Here is a 16,100-nt window from a genome sequence, read left to right on the forward strand (position 1 = left end):
AACCCATTCCTCGAGCTGGTCAGACTCAGCCTAGCTTTGCCCCCTCCTTTCGGGCGGGTAAGGCCGCACCCCCTTCTAACCGACCACGACACAGTGAAAAGCGCGGCCTCCTGGTAATCGGCACTCGGCGCTCATGTACCCACTCGGTCTAGACGTTGGAGCAACCACTTGGTACCATAAGGGTTTAGGGACTTTCACCTAGGGATATCTATAGAACCCCATGTAGAACAAGATTTTTGGTATCCAATCCTACCAACCACGATACGCCTATGGAGGCTACGACCCTGATGTCGCTAGGGCGTACAGTACCATATCACACAATGCGAATGCATGAATCACACTATCCAGTCATGCAGGAATCCTGCGCGTATCGTGCGCTCATGTAGGGCAACATCGCTCATTCGGGAAACCCTAAACAATCTGCCCGAAGGCATATGCTATAATCAGTCACTTCTCATATCAAGCATATATATAATGTGCATGATCATGAATCACGGAACTATACTAAACATGTTATATGGTGATGGATGCTATTTATAATGAAGATGGGCCTAAATGGCCTAATAATGGGCCCTAGGGAGAATTATAATGCGGACATTTAACCAACACTATTCTTACAATGTGGGCATCAAACCAACATTGCTTCCAAGGTACGGCCGTCATAACATCATTACACAAACCATGGTAGAGTCACACATTGTAATGGACTTGTGTACATCCAAGTGAGCCTCGACCCATGGGCCTTAGATACAACAAATGGGGCGCATCACATGGGCCTTATGTATATCAGGTGGGCCTCAATGGATGGGCCATAACTACATCAAGATGGGCCTAATCATATGGGCCTCATATATATCAGGGTGGGCCGAATTAAATGGGTCGATCAAGTGGGCCGATCCAATGGGCCTCAGGTATATCAATCGGGATCACCCTTATGTACTTTGAGATCCGACCTATTCACAAGTTAACATAGGGATGGAGGGAATGAAAATAAATATCAACTAAATAGGAAACTACTGCTGCCCTTAGAAGTTGAACGGTGGATGTCACGGTCCATAATTTAAATGGTAGGGTCCACTTGAACTTTAGATCTATCCCAACCTTTTGCTCATGTCATGAAAATGATATCTCAATATGGTTGGACAGTTTGGATACAACGTATGCATCATGGTGGACCCCACCATTCAAATAATGAATGGTGTAAATCACATACATTAATGTGGGGCCTGCGGGCTTGCTGCCATTAAAAGGGGGCCGCTATATGACTATTATATGTGCAGTTGCTGCACTAGAAGGGTATAGTTGCATCCCACATAGGGCCCACCATCATGTATATACTGTATAATATAACATATATAATGTAGTGTAAACTATATATAATATAACATGATACATCCACGTCCAGGCCCTGGACAGCCTGGACAGTACTACATACTATATATAATATGTATTATATGTATATTAAAAATCATGATCGTCCAGGCCCTAGACGTCCTAGACAGCACACACATCTGGTGTAGCCCCACATGGGGCCCACCGTAATGTTTATTTTCCATCCAATCCGCTAAGAGTACGGACCCAAAAAGGGTTCAATGGCAGACGTTCATCATCACTATTTCCTGTGATGTGGGCCACCTGAGTAACATATACGGTAGATTTTTTTTAATAAAGGGGCTCACCCAATAAATGGGTTGGATGACAAATATACATCATGGTGGGGCCCATGGCTGGAGCCGTGGGTCCCTGCCCGAGGATGTCTAGCGTGCACCAGGACGTACACATGTCCTTGCCCGCAACAGCAGCAAACGTTGCTTGTTTGGTTTTTTTTTTTTTGAAAATAGATTTTTCCAAGGTTTTTCATGCGTGGGGCCCGTATTGGAAGAATCCAACCCCACCATTGCTCCCCATATCTCAAGACAAGCCAAACAAGCCCAATATTCAATATATTTTGGGGTATAGAAATGACGGGGGGATATTTCAACGGTAAACCCGTTGTTTGCTATGCTATGGCCCGCCCGAAAGTCGGATTGGCCCCATCTTTTGGCTCAACACCGAAAATGAGCTTGGGAAAGGAATGGACGGCATGGATTGAATACATACATCAAGGTAGGGCTTATATGAATGGACCACCCCATAAGCTTGGAAACAAGCTAATACTTGTGTTTTCCCTTTTTGTCTAGCGTCCACGGACGTTGGATGGTTTGGCATTGCACATGCACTAGGGTGGGCCTGCTTAGGTGGGCCACCAAATGATGGATGGTGTGGGTACTACACATATAAGGTGGGCCCCACTTATAAATGCTTGGATAAAATACCTGCCTCATGGTGGGGTCCATCCTAATGGCCACATGACCATAATAACACAAGAAAAAAAAGAAAAAGAGAGGGAGAGAGAGAGAAAGAGAGAGTGGGACACGCATGATGGAGGGACCCCGACACTATGGGCCCTCCGTTGCAAGCAATCATACATCAAGTGGGTCCCATTATATGTGGGCCCATTAATTCAAAAAAATCCAACGGTGGAGATTCCTTCTCCACAAAAATAGACGGTCTAGATGACCCATATACAAGCTAAGAAGGTAAACATCATGATGGGGTCCATGGAGAATGGTCCCATCATGGAATGATATGAGGATCAAGGTGGACCATCGGCCACACCTAGGGCCCAAAGTGAGATCCATAAAGCATCGGTCAATTATATTGACTAATCCTTTCGATCAGGGTTAACCGTTTTCTTCAAAATATGTTTGATCTCCCTATCAAAAATCTCAGCTTGCCCACTTGTATGTGTGTGATATAAAGTGCTCACCTTGTGAGAGATGTCATATTTCTTCATTAAGTTCGTGAATGGCCTATTACAAAAATGTGAGCCCCCATCATTAATGATGGCTCGAGGCGTTCCGAACTGGAAAAGGATGTTCTTTTTGAGAATTTAATGACCATTTGATGGTCATTGTTTCGGCATGGAATCGCTTCAACTCATTTAGTGACATAGTCTACGACAAGCAAAATGTATAAATTCCTAAATGATTGGGGGAATGGTCACATGGAATCGATGCCCCAGCAATCAAATGCTTCAATGACCAGAATGAGGTTTAAGGGCATCATATTTCGACGGGACAATGTTCCCAATTTCTGACAATGCTTACAAGATTTACAAAACTCATGAGTATCCTTGAACATAGTGGGCCAGTAAAATCCTACTACAGAATTTTGGCCATGCTCTTTTTAACAGAAAAGTGACCACCATAGGCCTGAGAATGATAGAAGGAGATGACATTTTGGTGTTCATTGTCTGGCACACATCTCCTTAAGATTTCATTTGTGTAATATTTAAACAAATATGGATCATCTCATAAGAAATTACGAACCTCAGTGAAGAATTTTTTCTTATCTTGTGCAGTCCAATGTGTCGTCATGAAACTTGTGGCAAGATAATTAGCAATATCAGCAAACCAAGGTGAATGGGAGACTTTGAACAATTTTTTGTCAGGCAACATGTTATTTATATGTGTCATCTCAACGGAATCAAAGAGATCAAAGTGGGAAAAATGGTCAGCCACTACGTTCTTTACTCCCTTTTTATCTTTTATTTCCAAATCAAATCCTCAGAGTAGGAGGATCCATCTAATCAGGCAGGGCTTAGCATCATTCTTAGAAAGAAGATACTTGAGTGCTGCATGATCTGTGTAAATGACGATCTTGGAGCCAATTAAGTAGGACCTAAATTTGTCAAAAGCGAACACTATGGCTAAGAGTCCCTTTTCTGTAGCCGAGTAGTTCACTTGGGCAGGATTTATAGTTCTACTTATGTAATGAATAACATAGGGCTTCTTTTCTTTTCTTTAGCCTAAAACTGTACCAAAAGCATAGTCAGACGTGTCGCACATAAGTACAAAAGGAATGCTCCAGTCGGGTGGCTGCATGATAGGTGCAGTGGTTAACATGTCCTTGAGCTTAGTAAAAGCTTCCTGACATTGCTCAGTCCACTCGTATGGTGCATTCTTTTGAAGTAGATTATATAGAGGACAAGAGAGGTGACTAAATCCTTCATGAATCTTCTGTAAAATCCAGCGTGTCCTAGGAAGGATTTCACGTCTCATATGTTCTTTGGTGAAGGTAGGTTAGAGATAAGATCAATTTTAGCCTTATCTACCTCAATTCTTTTGGACGAGATGATGTGTCCAAGGACAATTCCCTTACAAACCATGAAATGACACTTCTCCCAATTCAGTACCAAATTCTTTTCCCCACATCGCTTCAACACATTTTTTAAAATTTCCAAACATTCACTGAAGGATGGACCAAAGACTGAGAAATTTTCCATGAAGACCTCTAAATATTGCCCTACCATGTCAGAAAAAATACTAAACATGCATCACTAAAAAGTGGTGGGGGCATTACATAGTCCGAATGGCATCCTTCGGTAAGTAAAGGTGTCATAAGGATATGTAAATGTGGTCTTTTCTAGATCTTCAAGGGCTATCTCGATCTGATTATAGACCAAATAACCTTCAACGAAGCAATAGTAAGAGCGACTAGCTAGCCTTTTCAAAATTTGATCGAAAAAAGGTAAAGGAAAGTGGTCCTTCCTTGTGATGGTATTTAACTTCCTATAGTCAATGCACATTCTCCAACTAGTAGTGATCCTAGTTAGCGCGAGTTCATTGTTGGCATTGGCTACGATGGTGATTCCAGACTTCTTAGGAACCACCTGAGTTGGACTCACCCATTGACTATCTGATATAAGGTATATGATACCCACATCCAATAGTTTGAGAACCTCAGCCTTAACTCTTCCTTCATGTTTGAATTGAATCTACATTGTGGTTTTCGTGATGTCTTTGCATTATCCTTTAGATGAATGCGGTGAGTACAAATCAAAAGATCAATTCCCTTGAGGTCCGCAATCGACCATCTAAGGGTTCCTTTGTCTCAAGAGAGTAGAGATGAGCATACTCTCCTGTTATTGCTCAAGGTGGGAAGAAATCATCACCAAGTATGTCTCACCTTGACCTAAATAGACATATTTCAAATCAGAGGGCAAAGGTTTTAGGTCAAGCTTCAGTGCTTTGAGGTTAGATGGTAAAGACACTGCATCAGTTTGGGGCAATTCTTTGAATTGTGGCCTCCACTAGTTAACTTCAAGTATCGGCATAGTATTCAGCATGGTCCCCATCTCCCTAATCATATCATCATCAAAATCGTGGGAGTGGGCCAGGCACGTCTCTAGAGGGTCAGAGGATAATGTCAAAAGTGTTCTATCTTCCATGAAAGAGTCAATCATGTTAATGTCATGAAAATCATCATCATCCTCTAACCGTTTGCCTGTGTTGAAAAAGATATTCAACTCTAATATCATATTCCTGAAAGACATACTCATAACTTCATTCCTGCAATTAATGATTACGTTTGAAGTGGCGAGGAATGGGCGACCAAGAATCACAGGAATTTGAGTGCTCATATTACTAAGGGGTTGCATATCCAGGATGATAAAATCTACTAGGTAATAGAATCTGTCAACCTGGACCAACACATCCTCAATTACCCCTCTTGGTACACGAACTGAGCGATCAGCAAGTTGTAATGTGGTTAGGGTGGGTTTTAATTCACTCAAACCTAACTGTTTGTAAACCGAGTAAGGAATTAGATTTACGCTTGCTCCTAAGTTAAGAAGTGTGTGCTCAATTCAGTAGTTCCCAATTACACAAGGTATGGTTGGGCTACCAAGATCTTTGTATTTCTGTGGCACATCTTGCTTTAGGATGACACTCACTTTTTTCAGTTAAAAAGATTTTTTTTTGAATATTTTGCCGTCTTTTAGTCATATACAAGTCTTTCAGAAATTTAGCATATAAAGGAATTTGTTTAACCGCATCCAATAAAGGAATATTGACCTTTACTTGTTTTAACACCTCTAGAATGTCCTGAGAGTTAGAGAGAGATTTTGGTGCAACCAACCGTTAGGGGAATGGGGCAATCAGCTTGCCTTGAAGTTCTAATTTCAATTCTTATGGAGTAGTTCTAGATCTATTGCCATTGTTCTCTTCTGAGTCCTTTAGCTTCTCAGCCCTAACCGGAATGGTTTTGTTAATGGTCCTCCCACTCCTAAGAGCGGTGATAGATTTAGCTTACTACATCTAATTTGAAGAGCTTGGATCACTTATCTCATATTGCGATTTGGGATTAGGGAGAGGTTGAGTAGGAAGCATCCCCCTTTCTATAACCGTAATACGTGAATCCATCTTTTGTATAAATTTTATAAGTTCTCATATTGGTTAAGTAAGCTCCTGAGTTTGTGCGGAATTTTGAACCGTTTATTCTTGAGGTTTCCCTTGATTTGGAATTTGATTGCAGAAACCTTAAGGGGTAGTAGTTTGTCCATTCCTCCAATTGAAGTTTGGATAATTTCTCCAACTAGGATTGTATGTATTAGAGGTAGGTCCATTGAAAGGTCTTTGATAATTATTCATGGCATTAGATTCCTCATTCAACACCTCTCGAAAGGTAGGTATTGTTGGACACTTCTTAGTTGTGTGAACGTTGCAATCATAAATATCACAAACAGTTTCCTTAACCTTATCCTTCTTTAGTTCCATGGCCTCGAATTTCCTTATGAGATTAGTCACTTTAGCATTGATATCATCATCCACTTTTAGAAGGTATAATCCTCCCCTTTCCTTTGATTAAGTGGGCCTAGAAGTACTTGATTTTGGTTATGTGTCCCATAATTGCATTTTCAGCAAGTCTATCCTCGTAGTCTCAAACATCATCGACATTTTTATTCATAATTCCCCATTGCACATTGTCTTGACCAATTGTCACATGGAAGGTGTCAGACCATCATAGAAAAAGTGTGTAACGCGCCACGTTTCAAAATCGTGTTGTGGGCATGAACTGACAAGATCCTTGAACCGCTCCCAACATTGGAAGAATGTTTCATCCTCCTTTTGGGCGAAGTTCATGATTGACTTTTTAAGGGTGTTTGTTTTAGTGAGTGCAACCACGTCTTAGCTCTCTCTTTTGAAGAAAAGGGAAAGAGTTTTAGTCTGACCGTGTCCTCAGACAAGTTATGAAAATATAAAGTCGTTATAATCTCATCAAACTCTTTCAAGTGTAGATATGGACTTTCATATTCAAATCCATGAAATTTTCAAAGGAGTTGGATCACCCCTGGCTTAATATCCATATATCCCTTATTTTCTAAAAAACCATGCATGAGGGCGTGCTCACCCCTGCCTGTTGTAGATAATCTCATAAGGTACGAGGCAGGGGTTCTTGATGCACCTCATTCTCATCATGAACTTCCTTAACCCTAGGTTGAGGCTGTCTTCCTGGTTGATTGACCGGTTGATTGATAGCAATGACCTCAATTAACTCTAAGGATCTCAAGTGGTATCTAATCCTGCGATGGATAGATAACCCCTCAACCAATCCTCCTTCACTCAAGAGACGTAGAGTATTGTCACGAACCCACTTAGGCATGAAACACTCTCAGACGTCAATTTCAAATTCTAAACTAAACCTAAAAGAAAGAAAGGAAATAGAAATCTAGAAAGAGAGAGAGAGAGAGAGAGAGAGAGAGAGAGAGAAAGAGAGAGAGAGGGAATTAGAAAGAAGTTACCAAATTAGAAGTTCCTAAATTAAGATCCTGCAAAACAAAATAAAACAAGTCAGTTTCTATAAAAAAAATTAAAAAAAAATAGAAATTCTAAAATTAGAAAGTTTCTAGAAACAAATTAGGAAAGTAAACTAGTTTCTAAAAATAAAAAATTAGAAAGTTTCTAAAGAGAGAAAATAGAAAGTTTCTAAAAAGAGAAAAGGAAAGTTCCTAAACCTAGAATTAGAAAGTAGATCTAAGAAAGTTTCTAAAAAAAAAAAGTTAGTTTCTAAAAAACAAATTAGGAAAGTTTCTAAACCTAGACATAGAAAGCTAAGTTAGTTTCTTAAATAATTCAGAAAACCCTAATCCTAAAAATAAAAACTAGAAAAACCCTAATCTTAACCTAATTCCAAAACTAGCTATTCTAAATAAATAATAATAATAACGCAACCGTTAGTCCCCGGCAACAGCCCAAAAAACTTGTTCACAACTCCAAGTGTAAGGTCACGATGTAGTAATAATCTCAGTAAGACCGAGGCCGAATCCACAGGGACTAATCTCGTGAGTATTCTGAAAGCAACTAGAAGTAGAAGTAGGAAAAGATGTAAAACTAATTCTGAAGTGATTGGGAGTAATTGTGAGAGATTTAATGAAAAACTTAAGAAAATCAAAGGTGGGAAACTAGGGTTTTCAAGGATCCACTTGTAGGTTCTCAGGATGCTACCTTGCTTGATTCAAGGACAAAGGGATTTTTCAGATCTCTTAACTTCTCATGGATCTAATCATCAATGGATGAGAGCTATGATGATTTGGAAGTGATTCCATCACCTAACCATGCCCAGGAGACAAGGCAAACAATAGGATCTATCAATCACACAAACAATCATAAGATAATTATGAAGGTTAGGAAGGATTCCATCATCATACCATGCCCAAGGGATGATGGTGAAACAGGATCTCCTAATTTCACAATCTTAATTCAGGAAAAGAAGATATTCAAGTTATCGTAGTTCTATTGTAATTTGTCACAACAAACCATTAAAAACTAAAAATATTCTTTCATAATCAAACTAGAATCTAAGAGAGTTCATTAAAATATGAATCAAAACAAAGAAAACATCCCAATCACGCTACAAGCTTCACCTCTTAGCCCTAGCTAAGAGGTTTAGCCAACCATAGACATGATGGAACTAAAAACTCTTAAGAAAAGCATGAAAACAACTAAGGAAAGGGGAGAAAAACTCTTGGTGATGGCTTCTCCACACTTTTTCTCCACTCTACAAACCCTATAAGATGTCCAGGGACGTCCTAGGGACTCTCATTTATAGTTTTACAGCTCCTCCTTTCGCACCGACTTGGAAAATTCTAGAAACCGCCTCAAATTTACGCAATTTTCCAAAATAGACTTCACTTTGTGCAATTTCACAGAATGACCCAGAGATTCAGGACACTTTTAGGAATATGTTTATTTTTGGGACAATTTCAGGATTCCTTTTCGTCACTTCAAATATTTGATTCTCTTCATTTCTCACTTGGTTTTCTTGGATCATTAGCATGTGAATTGTTCAGTCTTGGCCTTCTAAGATCTATCCCTTACCTTGGTGATTCTTGAGCATCAAATCCATGCTTTTGGCACCCTTTTCAATCCAAGTTCTTAAATTCACCTTGCAACACAAACATGAGTAAAATAGAACATTAAGCATTATCATGTTTATAAAACCAAGATATAAATGGGGGATAATATGCAATATTTGACCCTCAACAACTGTTCAGCACCTGAGAGTGGGCCTAGCAGTGATGCAACTCAAGGGGAGAGTTGGCTGGGCCATTTTTTGGCCCAGTTCATTGTTATAAGGGTCTGGGCCCAACTGCAAGGTTTCAAAGGGCCGGCCCATCACAAGGGCTGGCCCATTACAGGATTTCAAGGGCTAGGCATTTACGTGGGTTCAAAGGTTAGGCCCAGCGCCTATGTGATGCAGCCCACTGAGATTCGACTCAGGTGTGGCCCATCCAGAAGGTGGCGTGGCCCACTGAGATTTACATCAGGTGCGCCCACTGTGATTTATGGTGTGGCCCACTGTAAGTGCTATAATTTATATCCCTGTCTGTTGTCAAATTTGTGGTGCCAAAATCACTGTTATATATAAACTTGCATAAGTGAAGCTCTCTCAAGGATCAACATTCATGAACAAGCTAAGCTCACATCAAGCAAAGCTCACAAGTACAAGGATCAATCTTGAATGCAAGAACTGCTCACAAGACAAGACTCAAGCTGCAAGACTTCAAGAAGAGTACAAGGCAGTTTGTAAAGATCTCAAGACTTCAAGGCTCATACTTCAAGGTCACTTGTCCCTAATGTTTCAATGTCCATACTTCATAGTTGAGGTTTGACTGACCATAGGTTGACCTTAGAAGTAGGTCATTCTGGATACATAAGTCGAATGTTATTTTACATGAGTTTGGTCTGTTCTTCGACTAGTCCTAGGCCTTCTTCGACTAGTCCTAGAGTTGCTTCGACCAGTCTAAGAAATTCCTCGATCAGTCGTGATTTTGTTACAAATTCCGGATGAAATCTGTTAGGCTTTGACTAGTCCAGGAATCTGTTCGACCAGTCGTAGGAACAGTGTCGACTGCATCTTCGACCAGTCGTAAATCTTCGACTCAAAATACAGCGATGTGTTATAGGTTCTTCGACCAGTCGAAGGAAACCTACGACCAGTCGTAGGTGACCTACGACCAGTCGAAGGTGACCTTCGACCAGTCATAGAACGGTCAGAGCTTATCCCGCCGGATCTTTCAAATATCTATTATTGCTTCGACTAGTCGAAGAGCTCCCTAGACCAGTCGAAGACACGATCTGCTCACCTATAAATAGTGCACGAATCTCAGAAGAAATTATCGAATTAATTAATCTATTCAAGCCAATCTTCATCGAACTTCTGAGAGATAATTCTGTGCTCCATCTAAGCTAAGTGTGCTTATTTAATATTCTCTTTCCTTAGCTTTATTTTAATTGATTTTGTTTCTGCTATTCCAATCTAATTTGATAAGAGGAATTATTATTCCCTTTCTTTGGAATCAAAATCAATTAAGGCAAGCCCTATTCGGTTTAATTTAAAATCTATTAGAATTAGAACCATTGTAATTGAGTACTGGACATTGAACTTGGACATTCAATCATCTACTCTGACTTGGTTCTACCGGGCTGCTACAACGAAGGAGATAATCAGGTATTTTACATTTAATTGTAAATTCCTTTTTATTTTGGTTTCTTTCAAGATTTGCCAGAAAAATCTTGTTGTATTGGTTATCTAAGGAGAGCCAGGAAAACTCAGAAGTGGGGTTTTTTTAATTGTGTAAGCCCACATACAAAGACACAATTGTAAAGGTTTTGGGTGAACCTGGGAAAACCTATTTTTAGTGAACGCTAATATCCCCTGTGTGAGGATATTAGGAGTGGAGTAGCATTTTGTGTGGCTGTTGTTTAACAGTTGGTGAACACACAGGCGAACCACTATAATCCCTTGAGTTGTGGTTGAATGATTTATTCTTCTGATCTTTAATTATTCTTTTGTGGGATGTATGTATGGTGGTGAATGTTGTAATCATTTAATTCAAGCATTGTGAGAATGTTGTAATAGTTTAGAATTTATTTTCTGCTATTCCTTTATCAGCTTGATTTTCTATTTTTTTAAAAGTTGTTCCAGCAAGGTTGCCCTGCCATTTTTATGGTGTATGGCTATCCCTAGAACAATACATTTGTAATTACAATTTATTTCAATTCAGTTTGTATTTAATTCTGTATTCCTCTTCGATTTGAGATTTGATACAAAGATCTTGCTAGAAATAAGGTTGTCCTACCATAAACTCTGGTTTTTGGTGTAAGGTTGTCCTTAGAACAATATTTGTATCAACCTCTCAAGATCTGAATTTTGAGGCTGTTTTACTTTCCTGCATTGTGATTTACTTTGGCTATCATATTCTATTTAATTCCACTGTTATAAGTTTTATTTGGCATTGTCCTATTCACCCCCCCCCCCCCCTCTGGGACATATAGCTTGGCCTTTTCACCCACTGAGTGTGTAGCTTGGTGGGGCCCTTTGTGATTCATGGTGTGGCCCATTGAGGTATTCCTCAGGTGCGGCCTACCATGGTTTGTGGTTGGGTCCAGTTTAGATTTGGCCCACTGTCGTGTGGCTAATCTCGGTTCAAACCACGACCCAAGTTGTGGCCAGATCTTGACCCAGTTTGAATGGTTGGGCTAGTTCAGACCATGGCCCAAGTTGTGGTCAGATCTCGACTCAATGTTGAGGCTAATTTCGGCCCACTTATTATTGTTAGAAGCCTGATCCAACACCACTTAGTAGCTCATGTGTTGAGCTGGGCTGGACCATTTGCCTGACCATGGGCAGTTGAGAATGATGTCTCAACTGGTTTTTTAAGTTGAGCTTGGACTCAACTTAGCCCAGCACCACCAGTAGAGTCTAGCCCACTACATGGTTTCCGATCTTAGCCGATGATAACTCCAACAGCCATGTGTCATTGGATGAAAAGAAAATGAGGGGAGATTGAGTGTCACCTGGCCTGCTCTAATGTTGGCTAAGTCGACTCAAGCATAGCACAGTTACAGCTACAGCTACAGCAACGGGTTAGATCGTACCACACCTACAGACCCTCCTTCTGAGTTAGTAAGATTTCACGGCCGATAGGAACTAACTGAGATATCTAGGGACCATACCTAATGAAAGACCCTGGATCGAGGTCTTGGGTGAGTAGCGACTCGCCCTGTCTGAGCGGCTGAGAATGGACCGAGTCGAGCTAACTCAGAGCCTGGTGTAACACCCCTGCTGCCTCTCTCTCACTCTCTCCTATTCCCTCTCCTTCTCTATCTCTCTCTCTCTCTCTCTTATTTTCCCTCTTTTCCTTTCTCTGGTGTGGAACTCGAGATGAGCCAATGGCTCTTATAGCCAAGAGGGCTTGCTTTACGATCCAACCAACGATTGGGATGAAAACGCCACTTACCATGACCCTCCTTAAAAAGCTCATGTGCATGGGGTCCATCCGACCCTGAGGATGGATTCCCACTGCAATGGCCCACCAGAAAAGCAAGTTTTCATCCCTGGTGGGGCCCATCTCATCGGCATGGGTTGGTTGTTCTAACGGGGAAGATAAGAAGGCCGTTAATGGCCAATCATCATCCATGGTATTTTGCTAGGATCTGGTTCATACGAACAAAGCAGATGGAGTTCCTGATCATCGCGGGGCCCACTTTTTGGGCCATTCATGTGCGTTTCAGAATATCCCATGAGATACTCCATATCTCGCCATATTCTAGTGAGACGAGATGTCTCACGCTTCCAACTCATGTCGCCCTAAAAGGAGTGGCTGGGATCGATCCACATGGCCCAGGGAAGGGTTCGAATCACGCCAACACCCATTTCCCGAAAGGGAAATGTCTCCTTTTCCTTGCCTTGGTGTAGGCTGCTGTTTGGCCATTTTTAGCAATAGGATAGTGTGCTCTCTAATGGATGAACGGATGGCTGGGATTGCATGATCAGGCCGATCGTGAGTCGTCCATGTGGCCACAGGTTGGCCCACCATCCATGATCGTAGCCAATCTCATGTGTTTGATCGGTAACAATCTAGAATCCGCGTCTCTTTGCATGGGTTCGGACAAGCCACTAGGGTTTGTTCATCTGGGCCCCACAAGTCCGATGGATAGCTCGAATTTGTCGAACAGTGGCCCAAAGTGGGCCACAGTGAGCTCTCGTACCGTTCGTTTGAAATATGTTGTTGGAGGGAATTTTTTCCTCTTTTTTCTCATAGGGCACGGGTCAGAGCTAGTCAAACTAGCTGTCTCGTCCCATGCACGAAGCGCACGGGTATTTTTGGTGCAATCACCTTTGTGTGGGGTCCACCGTGATGTTTGTGATAAATCCACTCCGTCTATTCATCTTGGGAGCCCCACCCCAGGGTCCTGGCCAAGTATGGGGTGGATGTGAGGCCCAGGTGGGCCGTATCACACATCCCAAGCCTTATTTGGCCGATGTACATCGATTCAATGGCTGGATCGGTTTGAGAACTTGTTTCAACGGTTAAATGGGGGTTTAAGAGGCAATGAGTGCTTGGTTGGCTATTCACTAGCCCTCGAAGGTCGATCACCAGTGCATTGCTCCATTTTTTTACGGCCAGATGATTTGGAAACTTATTCTTGCTTAAGGTGGTTAATTAAACTTACCCTCATGACTAATGTAGGGTCCTACTCAGCTCCTAGAGTCTCTGATGGACGACTTCAATGATGATTGGAAACCCCATCCTACATTCATTGAATTTAAGTTATTTGTTAGTCGAATTTTGAAATCCTATTAATACGAGTTTAAATGGTAACACCTGTGTACTAGAGGTGCGGGGTGTTACAATCTACCCCCTACAAAAAAAATCACCCTCGAAATTAGCTTTGGTGTATCGCTGAACAGATGAGGGTACTTCTCCATAACCTCTGCTTCCCTCTCCCAAGTTGCTTCTTCCTCGCCCTGGTGCAACCAGAGGACCTTGACTAGCGGTATCATTTTCGTCCGCAAGATCTACTCCTTGCGATCCAGGATGCAAATAGTTTCCTCAATGTAGGAAGCATCCTCGGTGAGCTCGACCTGCTCCCAGCTGACAATATGCGACTCATTTGGCGTGTATCTCTTCAGCATGGATATGTGTAAACATTGTGAATGTTGGCCAATGCAGTTGGCAATGCCAAGCGGTACGCCATGGCTCCCACACAATCAAAGATCTCGAACGGCCCAATGAATCATGGTGCCAACTTCCCCTTCGTGTAAACCTCATCAAGCCCTTCATAAGAGAAATCTTAAAGAACACATGATCACCCACTACAAATTTGAGGTCATGACGTCGATTATTTGCATAGCTCTTCTGTTTGCTTTAAGCGGTGCGCAGTCATTTCTGAACAACGTCAATGACCTGAGTAGTAGATTGGACAAGGTCGGGCCCTAACAAACTCCTTTCCCTGACTTCTGCCTAGCACTAAGGAACTCGATAAGGGTGGCCATAGAGAGCCTTATACGGTGTCATGCCTATGCTGGACTGGAGACTGTTGTTGTACGTGAATTCTGTTAAAGCCAAATGATCGTCCCAGTTGCCCTGAAAGTCCGGAATGCATGCCCTTAACATATCCTCTAAGATCTAATTCACCCTCTCAGTTTGTCCATCTATCTGAGGATGAAACGCCATACTGAACTTGAGCTCTGTGCCCATCTCTTCTTGCAACCTTTTCCAAAAGGCGGAGGTAAACCTGGAGTCTTGATCTGATATGATTTCCCATGGAACTCCATAGGATTGCACGACTTCTCGAATGTATAACGTCACCAGACTATTGGTCGAATCGGTTGTGCGAATCATGAGGAACCGGGCAGCCTTTGTCAACCTATCAACAATGACCCAAATTGAGTTGTGCTTCCTCTGTGTCCTAGGAAGGCCAGATATGAAATCCATGGAGATGTTGTCCCACTTCCATTCAGCTAAAGTCAGTGGTTGAAGGAGGCCAGCGGGCTTGCGATGCTCGGCCTTGATCTTCTGACACACCATACATTTTACCACAAAGACTGTTATGTCTCTCTTTATGTTGTTCCACCAGTACTGCCTCTTGACGTCGTTATACATCTTTAGTGCTACCTGGGTGGATAGCTCACTTGGAATGATGGGCTTCTACCATAACCTCTCTCCTCAAGTCAGCATTGTTGGGTACACATACTCGTCCCTAATACCGAAGACCGCCATCACCACCAATCCTCCAATCGGTCATTTCTTCGCCCCTACACCTCTCCTTCATCTTGATAATCCACTCATCCTGGTCCTAGGCAAAGATTACTTACCGAACCAGGGTCGACTCTGCAGTCAAAAGAGCCACATAAGCATCCTGCTCATCGAGGGTAAGCTAGATATCGAAGTCCTGAACAAACTCCATCATCTCCCACTCCTTGATCATCAGGTGGCTATCAACTCATGTTTCTTCTTCCGGCTCAATGCATCAGCCACGGAGTTTGCCTTACCCAGGTTGTAAGATATGTAGAAGTGGAAGTCTTTGAGCATTTCCATCCACCAATGCTGGTGCATGTTCAAGTCCTTCTACGTGAATATGTACTTTAGACACTTGTGGTTGTAAAACAACTGGAATTTTCCCCATAGAGAGAGAGCCTCCATATCTTCAGGGTGAAGACCACTACTGCCATTTCCAGATTGTGCGTTGGTTAATTCTCCTCATGAGTCTTCAACTACCTCGAAGCCTAGGCAATCACTCTATCGTTCTGCATCAGTACACATCCCAATCCCAACTTTGACGCATCACTATAAACCACGAACTTCTCTCCCTCCTGTGTAGAGTAAGTACTGACGCGGAAGTCAGTCTCATCTTCAGTTCTTAGAAGGCCGCTTCTGTGTTCTCATCCCACGTAAATCGGTTGTTCTTCTTCATTAGTTGGGTGAGCGG

The 16,100-nt window shown here is 42.0% G+C and overlaps 1 non-coding gene across 1 annotated transcript; it reads left to right on the plus strand.

Moving 5' to 3' along the window:
- Positions 1-6,876: 6,876 nt before the first annotated feature.
- Positions 6,877-6,983, plus strand: LOC131257246 (small nucleolar RNA R71). The gene has a single exon (XR_009177258.1). It is a non-coding gene; the product is annotated as a small nucleolar RNA R71 (small nucleolar RNA).
- Positions 6,984-16,100: the final 9,117 nt, after the last annotated feature.

This window comes from Magnolia sinica, chromosome 9, assembly GCF_029962835.1.
Source record: "Magnolia sinica isolate HGM2019 chromosome 9, MsV1, whole genome shotgun sequence".
Classification (NCBI taxonomy): Eukaryota; Viridiplantae; Streptophyta; class Magnoliopsida; order Magnoliales; family Magnoliaceae; genus Magnolia; species Magnolia sinica.